This window comes from Cupressus sempervirens, chromosome 1 (assembly GCF_028749045.1).
Source record: "Cupressus sempervirens isolate cs-2001-9-10 chromosome 1, ASM2874904v1, whole genome shotgun sequence".
Taxonomy (NCBI): domain Eukaryota; kingdom Viridiplantae; phylum Streptophyta; class Pinopsida; order Cupressales; family Cupressaceae; genus Cupressus; species Cupressus sempervirens.
In genome coordinates, this window is record NC_143118.1 from 21,448,742 (window position 1) to 21,465,026 (window position 16,285).

The following is a 16,285-nucleotide window of genomic DNA, read 5'->3' on the forward strand; positions in this document are numbered from 1 at the left end:
GATTGTCACCTTCATTACATATCATATGCAAAATAGAAACCACCATGAAGCAAGTCAGAGGGTGGTAGAAGGCTTTCACCTCAATTCTCCCTCACATCAAAATTATCCCTCTAAACATTGATCCTGGGAACTCAGGTCCTCTAGTTTCTTCATCAGAAGCTCTCTTCAACCAAGGATGCCTGTTGGACTCCCTCTCAATCTAATATCAATCTTACAACTTTCTAGTGACAAATCGTTACTTCCTCATGAAGTATACTCAAGCAGGCCCATCAAAATCATGCAGTCACACACATATTTTTAGACTCCCTCTAAATATCAATCTTTTGAGCTCCTACGTTGCCTTTGAAGAAGTTTCAGACTCCCTGTTAATGGAAGAATGCTCATAATCTCAATCGTCAATGATATTCGCTTCAAGAGCCTCATTTATCCAGCCTGATCATTAGATGACTAACGAATTTTAGATCACAGCTTCTTTTGAGCCTACCATTTAGATTAAGTCTACATAATATTTTGGTAGCATGTGTAAAGTACTAGCCTTCTTTTCTTGCAAGAACATCCTCATGCATAAAGGAAAAAAATCAAGGCAAATAACTCTTATCGTATGTATAGAATTATAAATAGGAGTTAGCTATGGTGAGTAGACGAATGTAAAAAAATAAAACATACTTATCTACAGACGAGGGTCCATATCTACATTAAAATAGAAAATGCCTCCAATGGGAATGAAGCATTGGTTAAGGTAAGTATTCACCCCCCACAATGTAAAATTCGCACATACGTAGTCAATTTGAACAACTCTGTATCACATGAAAAGTTCTAGTAACACTATGAGGTGTTCAAGTCATTTTAGATTGATAGGTCTACAAAATGTGTAACAACTATTGAAAAAATCCCCAAATCCATCATAAGCCTCCATGCATGATACAAGTATTATGGTGAATGGTCGTATCTACCCCCATAATATTGATGTAGCCCCTCTATCATATGGTGCAATAGTGAACATTGTTCCAAATATGCAGATTCTTCCAAATTTGACTTTATGTTAGATATATTCTAGAAGTGTTTAATGATATTTGTCTCTTCTGAAGATGAGCATGATTGTTACCACCATCCCTATTAACAAAACATTGTTCAACTAGATCACGTATTTCCTATCTTAGCTACCGCTGTGATGACCCCTTTTTTTTGGTAAGTTTTCTCTCGATTTGTTTAGGGTGATAATATAAGTATCTTATTTTGACAATAGATGTTACACTCTTACACTCTTACTCATTGAATCAACATTCCCATTTCATACTTCCTTATCACTAAAATTATGCTATCAATTTCTTATACAACTGGAGACCATACTTTTGTTATGATGACATTTCCAAACCATTTTCTTCATAATAATCAATGTCCTCAAATATGATTGTTGTCTAGTTCGATCTTGGTTATTGACTTATCATAGATTGTGATGCTACAATTGTAGTCTTTAATAGTACCTTGTGTTAATTTGGATCAGTTTGGATTTTTCATTAAACTCCTCAACTATGTAAGAAATGGACCGACTTCCTATGAGACCCCCATCATTGTTTGTTTATAGGTGGCAAAAATATTGACCGTATGTTCTAAGTGATGAATCAATTCCCTTTTCTCTAATTCGATGATTATATAAATAATAAGCATCACAAAATTCTTCTATGTCTTCACCTTTCCGCAACTACCCAAAATATTTGATTTAATATTATTCCTTAGGTCGATACTTATGCTTTGTTAGCATGTTATTTGTATATAATGATCATCAGTAGTTTCTGACATATGCTGAATAGACACAAAGTCTGAATCTTTATTCGTACCATTGACTATGTATTCTTCCATGTGTATTCCCTGGTTGGATATTCATTGTCTAATTATATTCCAATCATATGGGATATTATTCAATTTATAAATTGTAATCCCTCTTTTTCCATCATAGTCATCTGCAACTAATGAATTTACCCAAGAGTTGAATTTCTGTCTGATAGCTGAAAGAGAAACTGAGATTTTTTATGATATATAATTGTGAGGTTCTATACTAGTCACTGATTTCGACTGGACCTAACTTATGTGATTCCTTCCTTCTTGATTATTTTTATCAATCATTTTTATTCATTGATTGAGGTGTCATCCTAAGCTATAGAAAACTGGATAATATATATTGATGTCTGAATTGAGTCTAATCATTGATGCTTATAGTACCAACACTGCCAATAAAGAATATTGCTAGAGCATCTGAATGAATCTCTGAGATAACTTCTATTAATATTCATCTTCCTTTATAGTTCAGCAATGGTAGGTTTTTGTGTGAAGAGAATTTTGTTCAATTCTAGTTTCTGCACTGTGTATTTAAAATATGGTCTGTAGAACAAGTCTTCAAATGATAGTAGACCTGATTCTCTTGCATAGTGTGGATGCTCAATAATAGGTATCAATGTAAGTCTTGTTTGATGAGTCAATCCTTATATTCCATTGACTCGAGTATACATGGTAGTAGGTTATTTGTGATACCTTATCTTCTTTCATTCCCATAGCTGGGATGAAGTTTGTGTTGCATGCAGATACCTTTCATTTTTGTTGTTTGATAATCCTCTATGCACTATACATATATAATCTTTATTATATCAACATTGTATCTTATGATTAAATCAATCTGACTGTAGCTATAATCTTAACAATATGCACTCAAATGCAAGGAAAGTTTTACATCAGAAGTTAAAAAAGCAAAAAAGCAAGCCCTTAATGTAACATATATTTGCAATATGCAATAGTGCAATACAATCATCTTTTAATGAGTCTAATTAAATAACCTTAGCATTTATCTTCAATTAACTTCAGTAATATGAACTTCCCAGTAAAAATATGCTCAGTGGTGCTATTTAAATTTTAATTAGGCCTTTTCTCATCTGATATTGATTTCCGAACAAAAAAAGGTGATCTCATTTCTTACCAAAGGTATATCATGCACAACTTTAAGGCTTTTACTGCTATTCTCAATAGCCCACAATCGCACAATTCCATCACCAACCCTTAATGTAGCAAGATCACTCCCTCTACACACTGCAAGAGCTCCAACCTAGGACTCTACAAAAGAGCTACTTCCCATTTTATGTGTTATGTTACCATTTCCTGCATCCAAGCAAAAAATTCAACACAATATTTTAAATACATAAACTAGAGAAGAAAAGAAAGAGAAACAAATGAACCAAAACAAAAGCGTGTTAAAAACATAGACATCCAAAAAGAAGTAACAAGGTCCAAACTTGCAGGTCATGTAATGTCTCCATTTTGGGTTTTTTTTATAATGCAATTGGTGTTGGCTTTGTAGGTTAGGGTTAGCCTAATCAGAGGAATAATTTACCAATGAGCTTAGATGGTTAATGTTTTCAAACCAGAATACAAGAATGCGATAACAAATGGCACAATAAGTTATCCTGGGAAAATCCTCCTAATCAGGAGTGGAAAATCCAGCCCCACAAAATATAGACCCTTTTATAGAAAGCTAAAACAAATACACAGGACTCTTAAAGTTCTAATTATCAATACCAAACAATCAACCAGTCAGTAGTATATGAGGTTCAATCACTTCAACTATGCAGATAGAAAATATAAAAGTTCTTCAATTATCTCATAGATACAGACAATAATGAGATTAACTAACTCACTCAAATTTGGTTTATCACAGATCACATATATACAAATACAATATCATAAGATGCACTTAATACAAAAGATTTACTCATATTTCAGACCAGTAAATATCTATGCAGCAAAATGATCAAACACCCAATACTCTCTCTCAACCCAATTTCTCTCCAACTGAACAGTATAATAAAGGCCTTTGTCTTGATAAAAGAATAGAAACATTGCCATTACAAATGTTGAATAATCAAAAATTAAAAAAGAGTGTTGATTGGAAACTCCAACGATTCCTTATGCCAAGTGAGCTAAAAACAAGAAGCCCAATAGACTCTGCACGGAATATGAATGATGGGTGGTGACAGTTATCAAAGTATGTAGGGCATAATAAAGCAATAATGAGATTAAAGATAACCAGTAGTGGCTTTGGGGTAGTTAGGAAGCAAGGGGTTGCATTTGTTGGTCTCCTTAACCAACCGAGCACTATTTAAGAACATTAGAACATGAATGATGCACTGTTGGTTCTTGGTAATAAATAACAAATACTATTTCAATTGTGAATATTAGGTACAATTTCCATTGGTAATAATTTCCTACAGATTGGTATTGGTAACATCCAATACATGTTTGATCTATCCTTTACTAAAACCCCTCTACATTTTGGAATTGTTGCCTAAGTTTGAACCTGGAGGTCCTACTATAGGCAGATGGAATAATTGGCAAGCCATTACTAGCACAAGTACAAGTCATAAATAGCCACAAGGAAGGAATAGAAGGACTAGGTGATGAGGGTTGGTAGAAATGAGGGAAGTCTTGGTTGTCAATACATGCAAGAGGGAATCAACAGGAAGTAGTTGCTCAAAACATGGTACAGAACGAGCTTTTGAGTACTGCCAACCTTGTACAATTGTGTGGGAAAACAACCCAAAGGCTAGAGACTTGGAGACTTGGTATGAGTGGGAACTTCATAAGCAATGACGTATCAAAGTACAAGAACAAGAGGTATGAGTACAAGAGCTAGTAAGAGTAATAGAAATCTATCATGTATAAGAAATCTATCGTGTACAAAAAATCTGTCTTCTATGAGAAATCTATCATGTATGCTGATGTATGAAGAATCTATCATACACAAAGTCTGAAGTGTGAGTACGTCAATGCACTAGGAGGATCTTGACAAACACCAATAACCAAAAAAACAAATAGCGAAAGAGATAGAATGGCTACAAGAAAGAAAAAACTCCCTAAATTTATGGCAAAAGGAACCGAGGATTCAACATGGCATTTGTATAATTTGTATTACCATACGACAAGCAAATGGGGAGAATGACATCGATAAATGGTTAAAGGCATTTCCTACCACCCTAAGAGGTATGGCTATTGATTGGTATGCAGACTTGGAGGCTGGGAAGAAGGCCACATGGAAGGATCTTCGCATAGCTTTCGAGGAAGAATTCAAACTCCTAAGGGATGATGATAAGATTGTAATAGAGATATACAACACGAGACAAGGGAAAAATATATTGGTAAGAGCATATAGCAAGAGGCTGAAGGAGTTGATAGGGAAACTAGATAACAAACCTGCAAATGAGCTAAAGAAAAGGTGGTTTATGGAAGGGTTAACTCCCTTTCTAAGTGGTAAAATGAAAATTGTCCCACCATCATCATTTGCTTACACATGTACTCGGGCAATGGATATAGAAAGCGAAAGTAGAATGGCTAAAGGAAGGAGGCATGGGAGTGATGGGGACGAGTCTAAAACCATACAAGCATTACAAAAAGACATCATGAGGATGATGAAGGAACTAACTGGAAGCAAGGAGGAGAAAGGAGAAGGAGAAGAATTATGGTGCACACACTGTGAGAAGGAAGGACACACAAAGAACACTTGTCCCTGAAAGGCATTCTATGATATATGTCAAGTATTGGGCCACTCCATCAAGGATTGTCCCTGCAATTTAGAGGCACACAATGCTCTGATATTTTTTACTCAAGGAGAACCATCCACACCTTCCTTCTACTCCTCCACACAAAAAAAATATGGAAGCATCATCTAGAGGATACAATAGCAAGTGTAGCAACAACACCAATACTAATAACACACCAAGGAGTAGAATCTGGAATGACTCTAGGGGGCAGGCCTATGATATAATGTAGGAGGTGTAATGAATGGGGACAATTTGTACATGACTGTACAAGTGGTGGTGGATAGAGTGGAGGGATGCTTTGTAAGTGGTGCAGACCAAGCAACCACGAGGATGCCAACTGCACCAAATAGAAAAGTGTGAACATGCTTGAGGTGACAAGGCCAAAAGGGGAAGTATTGGCTATCACGTGGATGAGGGTGAGAAAATTTTCATATCCTTACATGAGTACAGATAAGAAGAGATTATAAGAGGTGAGGAAGGAGATCTGAGACTTCATGGAGGAGGAAAAAGGAAGTACTTCCAAATTTGCTTTCACTAAATCATTTTTGGAAAACATAATCATGAAGCAAGTCCTTGAGGCCATTGTACCAGTAAACATTAGAGATATGTTAAAAACCCTACCACAATTGAAGGTGGAAATAACCCACAAAACCAGTACTAAGGAGGAACAATGAAGGAAGAAAAAGCAAGGAAGGACAACAACACTATGCTGACCATGGGGGAACATGAGGTATTTCAGCCAGATTGTAATATGTTACAGGTACAAGCAATAGAATCTGAAGAAGAATAAGCAAGATGTAAATTGAAACTTTATAAAGAAAGGAAAGGGGAATTGCCTACTTACTCCATAGACATAAAAGAAAGCCAGGGGGAGGTAATAAAAGGAGACATAATAAAAACATAAGAGAGGACTAAAGTGCAAATAATCAAATCAGAGAGGAAAAGGAAACCTAATATTTCCCCTTTACATACAAGATGGAGGGGTGACTTTCAAGTAAGAATTGTCATATGTAGAAGAGTTAGTAGATTGGAGGGAATTGTGGTACAAGAGCCAACCTATGTACATAACCACACGGTACGAAGAGCCTGGATAGAAGGAGAAGTAAGATCCTCTATATGCAAGGGAGACAAGAAACATGGCATGAGGAAGCACATGTAGGGAAGGATGCTTGCATATGAAGAATACATCAAGAGGCTCACGTACACAGAAAGGAAGAAGATTGCATTTGAGAAGGGAAGCCAATCACCCATGTAGGAAGGTTAAGAGGAGGTGGCAGCATGGGAGCAATAAGGAATGGAAAGAATGGCATACATAGTGAAGAAACAACAGACATACACAAAAGAGGAATAGGAAGCATACACGGAAGACAAGCACGAAGAGGAGTAAGTGAGATAGGAAGTACATGTGACAAATAAGGGAACAAAAGGATGCAAAGAGATGTACAAAGTGGAGTTGGTATAATGAGGGAACAAGGTAACATATGGAGAATAGGAGTACGCAAGAAAATCAAAGCAAGACTACACATAGGAAGAAAGAGGAAGGACAACATACGAGTTTCCATAGCCAATCGAGAGAGCTCCAACACGACAAAGAAAAGCTCATCAAAGAAGAGTCGAGAGGTGTACATTGAAGAGTGGAGGAGGAAGTGGTACATGTTGTAGAACTGAATGAAGGTAATATAAATATTATTTTGTGTAAGAGAAAAGACTCTTTAATGTCAAACAAACTTTGCAGATGATATCCTTAATACTGGGCAGTGATAGTAAGGAAGGAAATCACTTCATCTTCCATTGAATACATACTCTAGAAGTATGAACAAAGAACACAGCACAAATATCAGATATCATCTCTGCTGAAGACAAGAACCAACAAAGAACAAGAAGTTGTAGAAATCATCAACACATGTGATCAAACCAAGAGAAGATGAATTTAGTACAACAAGTGAAAATACTCTAAGAAATCTTAACTGATCACACATGTGAGAATGATCTCTTACACAACTACAAAACACTCACTTCCTCTTAGCAAGTGAGTGATGATTCAGGTGTCTTGCCATCTCTTAACAAGACTATGAAGTTGTCAACCATTTCCTACAAACTTTTTTCATGTACCAAACTTGTGACAATAATTGCATTGAACACTCTTCTTCTTTGAAGATATCCAAGGTCAAAAGTTCACCTGATCTCTTCTAATGGGACAATTGAGATGTACATGTGTTCTTGTCTAAGGCTTGCACTAGATAGGCGGCCTATTTAGAAGAGGAGGAAGTGGCATGACTTGCAAATTGTTGCTTGCATCTATCCTATTGCAGAAGCTTTTTGCAAAGATTAAAGAATGTCAAGGCAAAACTAGTAGAAATGATATTGAGTGTCTCTATGAAGTTCTCGTAGGATCGGAACAAGCTTTTTAGCATGATCACTACCATATCTTCTTCCTCCATCTTGCAGCCAATAGCCTCTAACCAGTCACGTAAGTCACTCTGATATTTTATCAGAAGGCACTTGAGGGAGTTGATCATTTGTAACTGAAAGTTTGAGCAACATAACAACTTTCCAATTAAAATTATCCCATATATTCTAATCTATCTATCCTATCATAGGATGTGGTTCTGTACCCAATACAATCTTAGCAAGACTGATATTCAAATATTGTCATTATGTGCTGCTTCTAGATGTTGTAATCACAGCCATTAAATTGTTGAACCCCTCCCTACATAATGTTACTCAAAGATGTTATCATAGAAACATAAGTTGTTGATTAAACTTGTGAAGCCACGGAAATCAAGGTAGATAGAACACACTGAAAAAACTAAAAGCTGATAAGAAAACAGACTAGATGAACCTTAAAATAATTGTTAACAAAATTATATTTTTAAAAATAAATCTAAAAACCCTAGGAAAAATAGAGAAAACCCAAGGCGGAAATCCAAACTTTCAGATTAGGGTTTCAGAAACAAATAGAGAAAAATATCACCAGTTTTTTTTTTTGTTGAAAAAGAAAAGTTTTAAGTTAGAACAGATTTGGTTTTTTTGTAACTTGTAATAGCACTTATTGATTTTTTGTGTGTTTCAATTTACCTTCTCAATGAATGTGTATACAAGATTAAGAGATATGTCTCCCTTAGAGACATGTCGCTTAATCTTACATTAGTTATTACAAACAATATTTGCTCAAGTGTAGTGAACCCTGCTGGCTCTCAAAAAATCTATGCTGAAGAACTGATTTCTTTTATTTGTTTTTGAGGTTTTGCATTTTTGATACAACAATATAGCAGCAAAATAGAAGATATTGCAATGAAAATTTCAACTCAAATATTTGGATATACATAGGGAATATACAGCTGAAAAGTTCCAGATTTCAATATCAACTTAGATACCAAGTATTTTCACAAAATATCAACAACCCAGTTGATAAAATATCTCCTATTATCCAAATCAACAATACCCAGAAAAATTAGAAGTTACAATCCATGAACTTACAGGTAAGACATGCCTTGAAACCCTCTGAAATGAAGACTAGCAGCAGAAAAGAATTCTTTGACAAACAAATGCAATGGCAGATTTGAAAAACGTTACTTCTGAAGTGCAGATAGAAAATAACACCTAACAACAGATATAAATTGGCACTCAACCAACTCCAAATTAACCCGCACACAATTTGATATAACAATTCCAATGAATCCCTTCACAAATTCTAGAACAACCTCCAACAAAAAAAGAAGTAAACTTCTCCTTAGCAACAATTAGTATAGTAGGAGATGAAAAATTGTACACCTAAGCACAATTTGCCAAGCGATCTTAGAATTGAATCCACAATATTTCAGTTCTAGATCTCAAACCCTTATACTTCAGCAAGGGCACAAAATTTAAGAACTTCAGAAGTGTCACAAAGACAACAAGAGAAAAATAAATATTCAATCAGATACCTTTCCCATCAAATGCCCACATATTTATAATCTTCAAAATGGCACAAGTTTCCCAAATGAACTTCACTTAAGAAGATTCCTCCACACAACATTTAAACATAATAAAGTGTCATTATAATATAATTTATTAATTTCTTTTGGCTCCAAAAATGACCTTTTCTATCATAACATAATATTCTAACACACATGGCGACTTTTTCTTGTTCCCACGATTTAAAACTTTTCATCCTGGTTCCAACGAGCTATGATACTGAGGCAACCAACAAACAACACCAACAAAAATAACCTCAACATATTTAAATAAATAATAATAATAATACACGTCTTGCAAAAACAACTGAAGAAGTATCAAAATAAAAATATAAGAACACCCAAGTGATATTGATGATGAAAGATGATGAATGAACCTGACAGGATGACTTACTATAAATACACTCCCTCCAAGATTCTTGGAGCCCAAACTAGAAGCCCAAAATAAAAACTGAAAGCATCACTCAACTCTTCTAACTCATCTCAGCTCATCGAAACCAACTTTTTGACTTAATATAAATAGTAAGTCCCTTAAACAGAGCCAAAACATAGCATAGGTTGTTGGAAAGCTTATAACCACACAACTGAGACCCTCACATCCCACTGTCAGGTCACAAGGGTTGCGATGGTGAACTAACCAAAGAGACTTCATGAAATTGCTAAAAATGGGAACATTACATCAAGGTATTATCATGATTATAATATATATGATAATACTTTATACACACACACACATACTTAATAATTTATTATCAATAATAATGCTCCATGATAATAAAAGTGAAGGATAGATCTTAAATGTTTGAGGTCAATAGGCCATTCAAACATTTGATTTTATACATTAGAATCATTTAATCAAAGCTAAAATCATTAACACTCCCTCTGTTGGTCTGACTTTTTGTGTAGTAGAAGTTTTCTTTTAAATCATAGAAAAGTCAAATGTTCTATTCCTAAGTGAAGCATAGGGTTTTGGATAATCCATCCATAAGAAATAATCATCATGAAACCCTATATCATCTCTATTCATAAATTGTCAGGCGCAAAATTTTGAATTTTCAAAAGAGATGAATATGCTGTCATATTCCTTTTCCTTTCTCCTGGGTTACCTTTCTTCCTATTTGTCCCAACCATCAGATCCGACTAGATCTACTGTTGTCGTTACCTCGCTATGGAAAGTTGCATGCTTATTAAGTATGGCGAGGTAACGAGTGTTGAGTATTTTAAGAGGCGGGATCGTAAAGTGAAGATACGGTGATCAGAGATTTTCTTATTAAATGATTTTATTGTGCAGGTACACTTTGCAAGTTACCGTCCAAAAAGGATAGGGACCCACTAGAATATCTAACATTAGAGCCAGAATGATGGTTTTTCTTGATGTTCCGCCACCTCGCTATCAAAAAAATTAGGCACTTTGCCGTTAGCGAAGTAGCAAGGCCACGTGAAAATCTAAAGATGATGACATTGCATCTTGCTTGTATCATAATTACACCAGGTGGCATGACCAGTCATAAATACCGTTGTCAAATTCAGTTTTAATTGACATAAGTGATTACTGGGTAACCCTTGCATTTTCCAACATGAAATCCTTTTGAGTGTCGGAGCTCGCTACCTCGCTATCGGAAAATTTAGGTGCTTCACCGTTAGCGAGTTAGCGAGGCCCCGTAAAATGGTAAAAGATCAGCAAGATCTTTGGTGATGTGGAATGATAAATGACTATGGTAAATTTTGACATGTGCCAACTATGCAGAGATCCAATTCTCATTAATGCCTATCTGAATGAATGTACAAAAAATCTTGAACGTCAGCTTGAAGTGGATCAACGGAGCTCGCTACCTTGCTATGACAAGTTGCATGCTTGTTAAGCCATGCGACATAGCAAATATAAATCAGGAGATCCTGTGCTTTTTCCTCACTTTTGATTTGGTAAGTGATCAACGGCTGTCATCTCCTTGCTATGAAGAGTTGCAAGGGAGATAATTATAGCGACATAGCGAGTTGGGCCCGCCGCCTTCCTTCTTAAGAAGCCTTGTAGCATATTTTTCGATCATTTTCGGATCAGATCAACGATTGTCGCCGCTTCGCTATGGCAAGGTGCTCGTTCTTTATGCATAACGAAGTAGCGACATGCTGACATGTGTTCTCAGTCGTCGGTGGGTCCAAATATAAGTGCCATCAAAGAAAGAATTTTGTACGTGGAAAGTTCTCATTGGGTAAAATAACTGACATGGCAAATACAACTCCTAGTTGTTCTCTCTGCACCACATGATCGTAGGATCTTTGAAGATCGACGACGCAGTTTTAAATGAAAAATGTAGTGCCACTCTCTATATTAATTAGACAAGAAAGCTTCATCCATGAGGAAAAACAAATTATAATACAGAGAGATTTCATCAGTTTCATCTCACGCGAGCAAAGATTTGGAGCCATTCTTGTGCAGAAGCCATTACTGAAAGAAAAGCGTGCCAAGGTCTGATAAAAATTGTCAAGTTGTTTGTTCGCGAAAAATTTGCAGGAATATAGAGGAAAACAGAGACAGAATTCAAGTAAGTAATACTACCATAATCTTCATAAGCTTTTAAGTTCTAAAAAAGATAGCCCAAGATGCCTCCAAAGAAGGGATTTTCAGGTGCAATAAACTACTTGGATAGAAATGTGCATGGTGATTTGCTTGAGTTGCTTCCTGAGTCTACTGTAGAAACAATGCTAGTTAAGAGGTTAACCTCACTGAACCCTAGGCTAAGGATAGCTGATGGATTGTATGATAAGGGTAATTGGGTTCAGGATGCTCAAAATTCTCAAACTGGTTTGAGTTTATTCAAAAAATGGTTTGCAGAAAGGAAGTTATATGCCCCTCATGCCAATATATGGAATTTTGATCTTGGAAGGCTTGTTGTCCCTAGTGTGTTTATGGATTTTGACCTGCTTGAAGCTATAACAAAAAATTATGACCAAGCCACTAAGGTAGTGAGAAGAATGGATGGTGAGGCTTTAGTTACCATTAGTCCCGAGGAGATTAGGAAGGTTTTCAGTCTGGGACCTCTCACTATGTATCATGTGCCCATTAATTTGATAGAGTTAGAAAAAGAATATATATCCAAAAGGGATGTAGTTAGACAAGGTGCACTGAAAGCCCACATAGGTCGGATTGGAGGCCTCCCAACCATAACATCGTCTTCTAAAGAACCATTCAAGAAATCATGCTTTAATGCCAGGGCAGTAGAGATATATAGGACCCTGTGCAGAGTCTTCAGAGAGGGCGAAGAAGATTTTATTCCGGTGAGTTTCATGTATATGATCACCCAAATCTCCTCTTTTGGTGTGGAAATAATTTTTGATTTTTCATCTTACTTGGCTAATGAGATTCACCAGGGATTGGTGGGGATTGCAAAGGGCAAGGTGGAAAAGGTTTGGGGTCAGTACTCCCTATTGATGCATATGTTTCTTTTTAAAGGGGCCACTTATTTTGGTAAAGAAATGGTTTTAAATAGGGAACAAGAGGGGGAGGCACTGCCAGTCCAATTATGGAGTGTAGAGATGACTTGGGAAGTAGAAAATGCTAGCTTTGTTAGATTTGATAGGCACTTTGCCTCCAAACTAAGATGCCTCATATTGAGTGATAATCCCAGAATTCCTAAGGCACTAATGCATCTTGTTAGGCCTATGGACAAACCCCATAGTCTAAAAGTTTCACATAATTGGGGAAATATTATCCCATATTCAGTCTCAACTATCATTAGGGTCTATGGATTCAAAGGAACACCCCATGTACTACCCTATCAGGTACCTTTAAAGGTAGGGATAGCTGAATTTTTGTGGCAGTTGGGAGGAGTGGAGGAGGCCTTTTTGCACAAAAGGGGAACATGATCAATTTTTCCTACTTGCACTATAGCCCACCAGTTTGTGATAACTAAAGAAGGGTGGATTTTTCTCCACAAAATTTTGGATCAGTATAAGATGGCAGTGTCCCATGCTCGTTTTTGTGATACAGAAGCTTTCTTTAACCCTGCTCTTAGACTTAGAATCAAGCTTCGTCCAGTTCAGCATGAATTCTATTTTCCTGAAGATATAATAAGAAATGAATATTCTCTCCATGAGCAAGAAATAAAGAAAGAAAAATGGAGAGTCTATTCAAAAGTTTTGGAATTCATTAATTGTTTTGACAAAGATTACAGTCCTCTTAGTAATGCTGCAACCAATGCAGATAAGATAAATAAGCTCATGAGTACTTTCTCTGAGATAATGGAAGTAATGAATGAGAAGAAACAACATTTTATTGATTCTTTTCCAGATAAAGCCAGAGAGGTTATGAGAAAATTGGGTTTCACTCCCAACATTGGAATGGGTCCACTGGTGGTACGAAAGAAGACATGATATACTATTGTTCGGCAGCAGATGCCCATTGTACACAAAGAAAAATAGGTAGTTGAATCTACCAGTACTGTCCTGGAAGAAAGACCCCCTGAACCTTCTCCCAAAAGAAGAAAAATAATAAGGGAAGAAGAATCCCCTGATGAAGGTTACTCACCTTCTCAAACTCCAATGAGAATTGAGGAAGAGTAGCTCACCAATGAGCAATTTGAACAAATGGGGTCACAAGGAGAAATTTTTGTTACACAAGCAGAAATTGATGAAGGGAACCCCCAGGAACCTCCTGTGCCAAGTTTTGAATTAACTATAGCAGATTTCAGAGGAAGGGAATTGGACCCTGTTTTGGAACAAGCCAGTCAGCAATTTTTGTCTGATAACAGTTTTGTAAGATCTAGGGCTTTCCATCAGTTTGCATGGAGGGTAAACATGCACATTTTTGAGAAAAGGTGTAAGAATATGAAAACAGAGCATCCAGAAATGGATGAGGCCTCCATTCAAAATCAAATAAAGGAACAAATGATGCAAGAGTTCCAGAATATAACCCCTGATGAGGGTAGACAGATGGTAAAAAGTGCAAATATTTTATTATTGCCCAATTGGGATATTGCTGATGCATTAATTTTTAATTCTGTATCAAATAATTTAGGACTACAGGACCCAAATAAAGAGGAATTCTTGGGTACAACATTCAGAAATGATCAAGCTACCCTTGTTATGTGGTCCCTGAGAAGAGGATCCAGGACTACTGCATCACAACCTGATGATTCAGGACTAACAGGGAGTATCATTGTAAGGAGAGTTGCTGATACTTCAAATGTATAGGCAGCTCACATGAATGTGGATTATTCTAAATTTGCCTTGGCCACTACAGAAAGAGAAGAGAAGGAAATGATTGATTTGCACAATAAATATGAAATAGTGGTGGATGCTTACAATCAAGAGGTAAAAAAGAGAATTGAGCTGGAAAACAGGGTATCTCAATTGGAGAAGATACTTGGAAAAAGGAAAGTGGGAGAATCCAGTACACTGAGAATTGCATACCCTTCACAGTCATCTGTTGGATTAACCCCTATCATTGAAATACCTGACACCCCTGAAAGACCCCAATTCTATACTGTAGAGGAATTTGAAGCAGAAAAAACCAAATTACATGAGTGGCAGATAGAATTTAGAAATCAGCAGGAAGAAAAATGGAAGCAAGGTGTGACATATTTGAGGGATAAAATACAATGGTCAACTTTTTATGATCAGTTGACAAGGATTGTAACCCTCATGGATGAGTTGAATAAAGAAAAGGATGGACTAAATTCTCTTGCACAGAAATGGAGACAGAGAAATAATGATATTACAATTATATGTATATCTGCAGTACAAATGCCTTATCATCAAGTTGAAAATATTTTTGATTTATTGAATAAGTTAGAAAATTTTGAGGATGAAAGAGATTCTTTATAGAGAAGATTGATACTCTATTTTTCAAAATATCTTGCTGAAAAATTCACCCTATTTCCTTGTGCTTTAGAATCTGTTGATACAGTAAAGGAAAAAGAAAAATGGAAAAAGGAAATGGATGAATTATTTGATAACAAAATAATAAACATCATCAGTGAGACTGGCCATTGGTTTTGGGCAAAGACAAATGAGGAGCTGGTAAAAGTACAATTATATTATACTGCTATGAGAAAAGAATTTGATGATTTAGAGGAAAATGCAAATTCTTTAATAAAGATACAAAGAGAAACTCTAAGTTTTGATTGGCCAGATGATGATACTTTTAATAAGTGGAAAAATTAGTTTAGTGAACAGATGTCAGGAGACAATGAGGAAGAAGATGCAAAAGTAACAGTTACCCTTGTAATCAGCAATGATGACATGGAAAATCCCCAGGTTAAAGTAAGTTTGCAAGTAACAGAAGATGATACATCACTTACAGACCTCATCGGTATGTACTCTGAAAGTGAAGAATGACTGCAAGGTCAGATTGTGCTCTTGTCTCAACAATTCAGAAGCATAACAGAAAGGGACCCGCCAAGAAATGTTGTTAATCTTTCTGTTATTTTGTTTTTGTCTTTCTTTTGAAAGGACACCTGTCACCTTCTTTAGCCTGAAGCTTGTTGCATCTCACACTATTTAAGTGAGATCCCAAGGTTAAAGAATGGTCCGAATTATATTTTTACTAAGTATTGTGCTTAGTCCTATTTTTGGTCCAAACATTTGGAAAGCAAGTTTGTAGTATACTTTTCTGTCAAAATTTCTAAGAATACATGAATGTAGAAAGAACTGTGCTTCTTTTCTGAAGGTCTTTCTGGGTCTATTGTAAAGGATATACCATTTTCAAAGGAAATGAATACAAATTATGAACTGTCCCCATATCAGTTC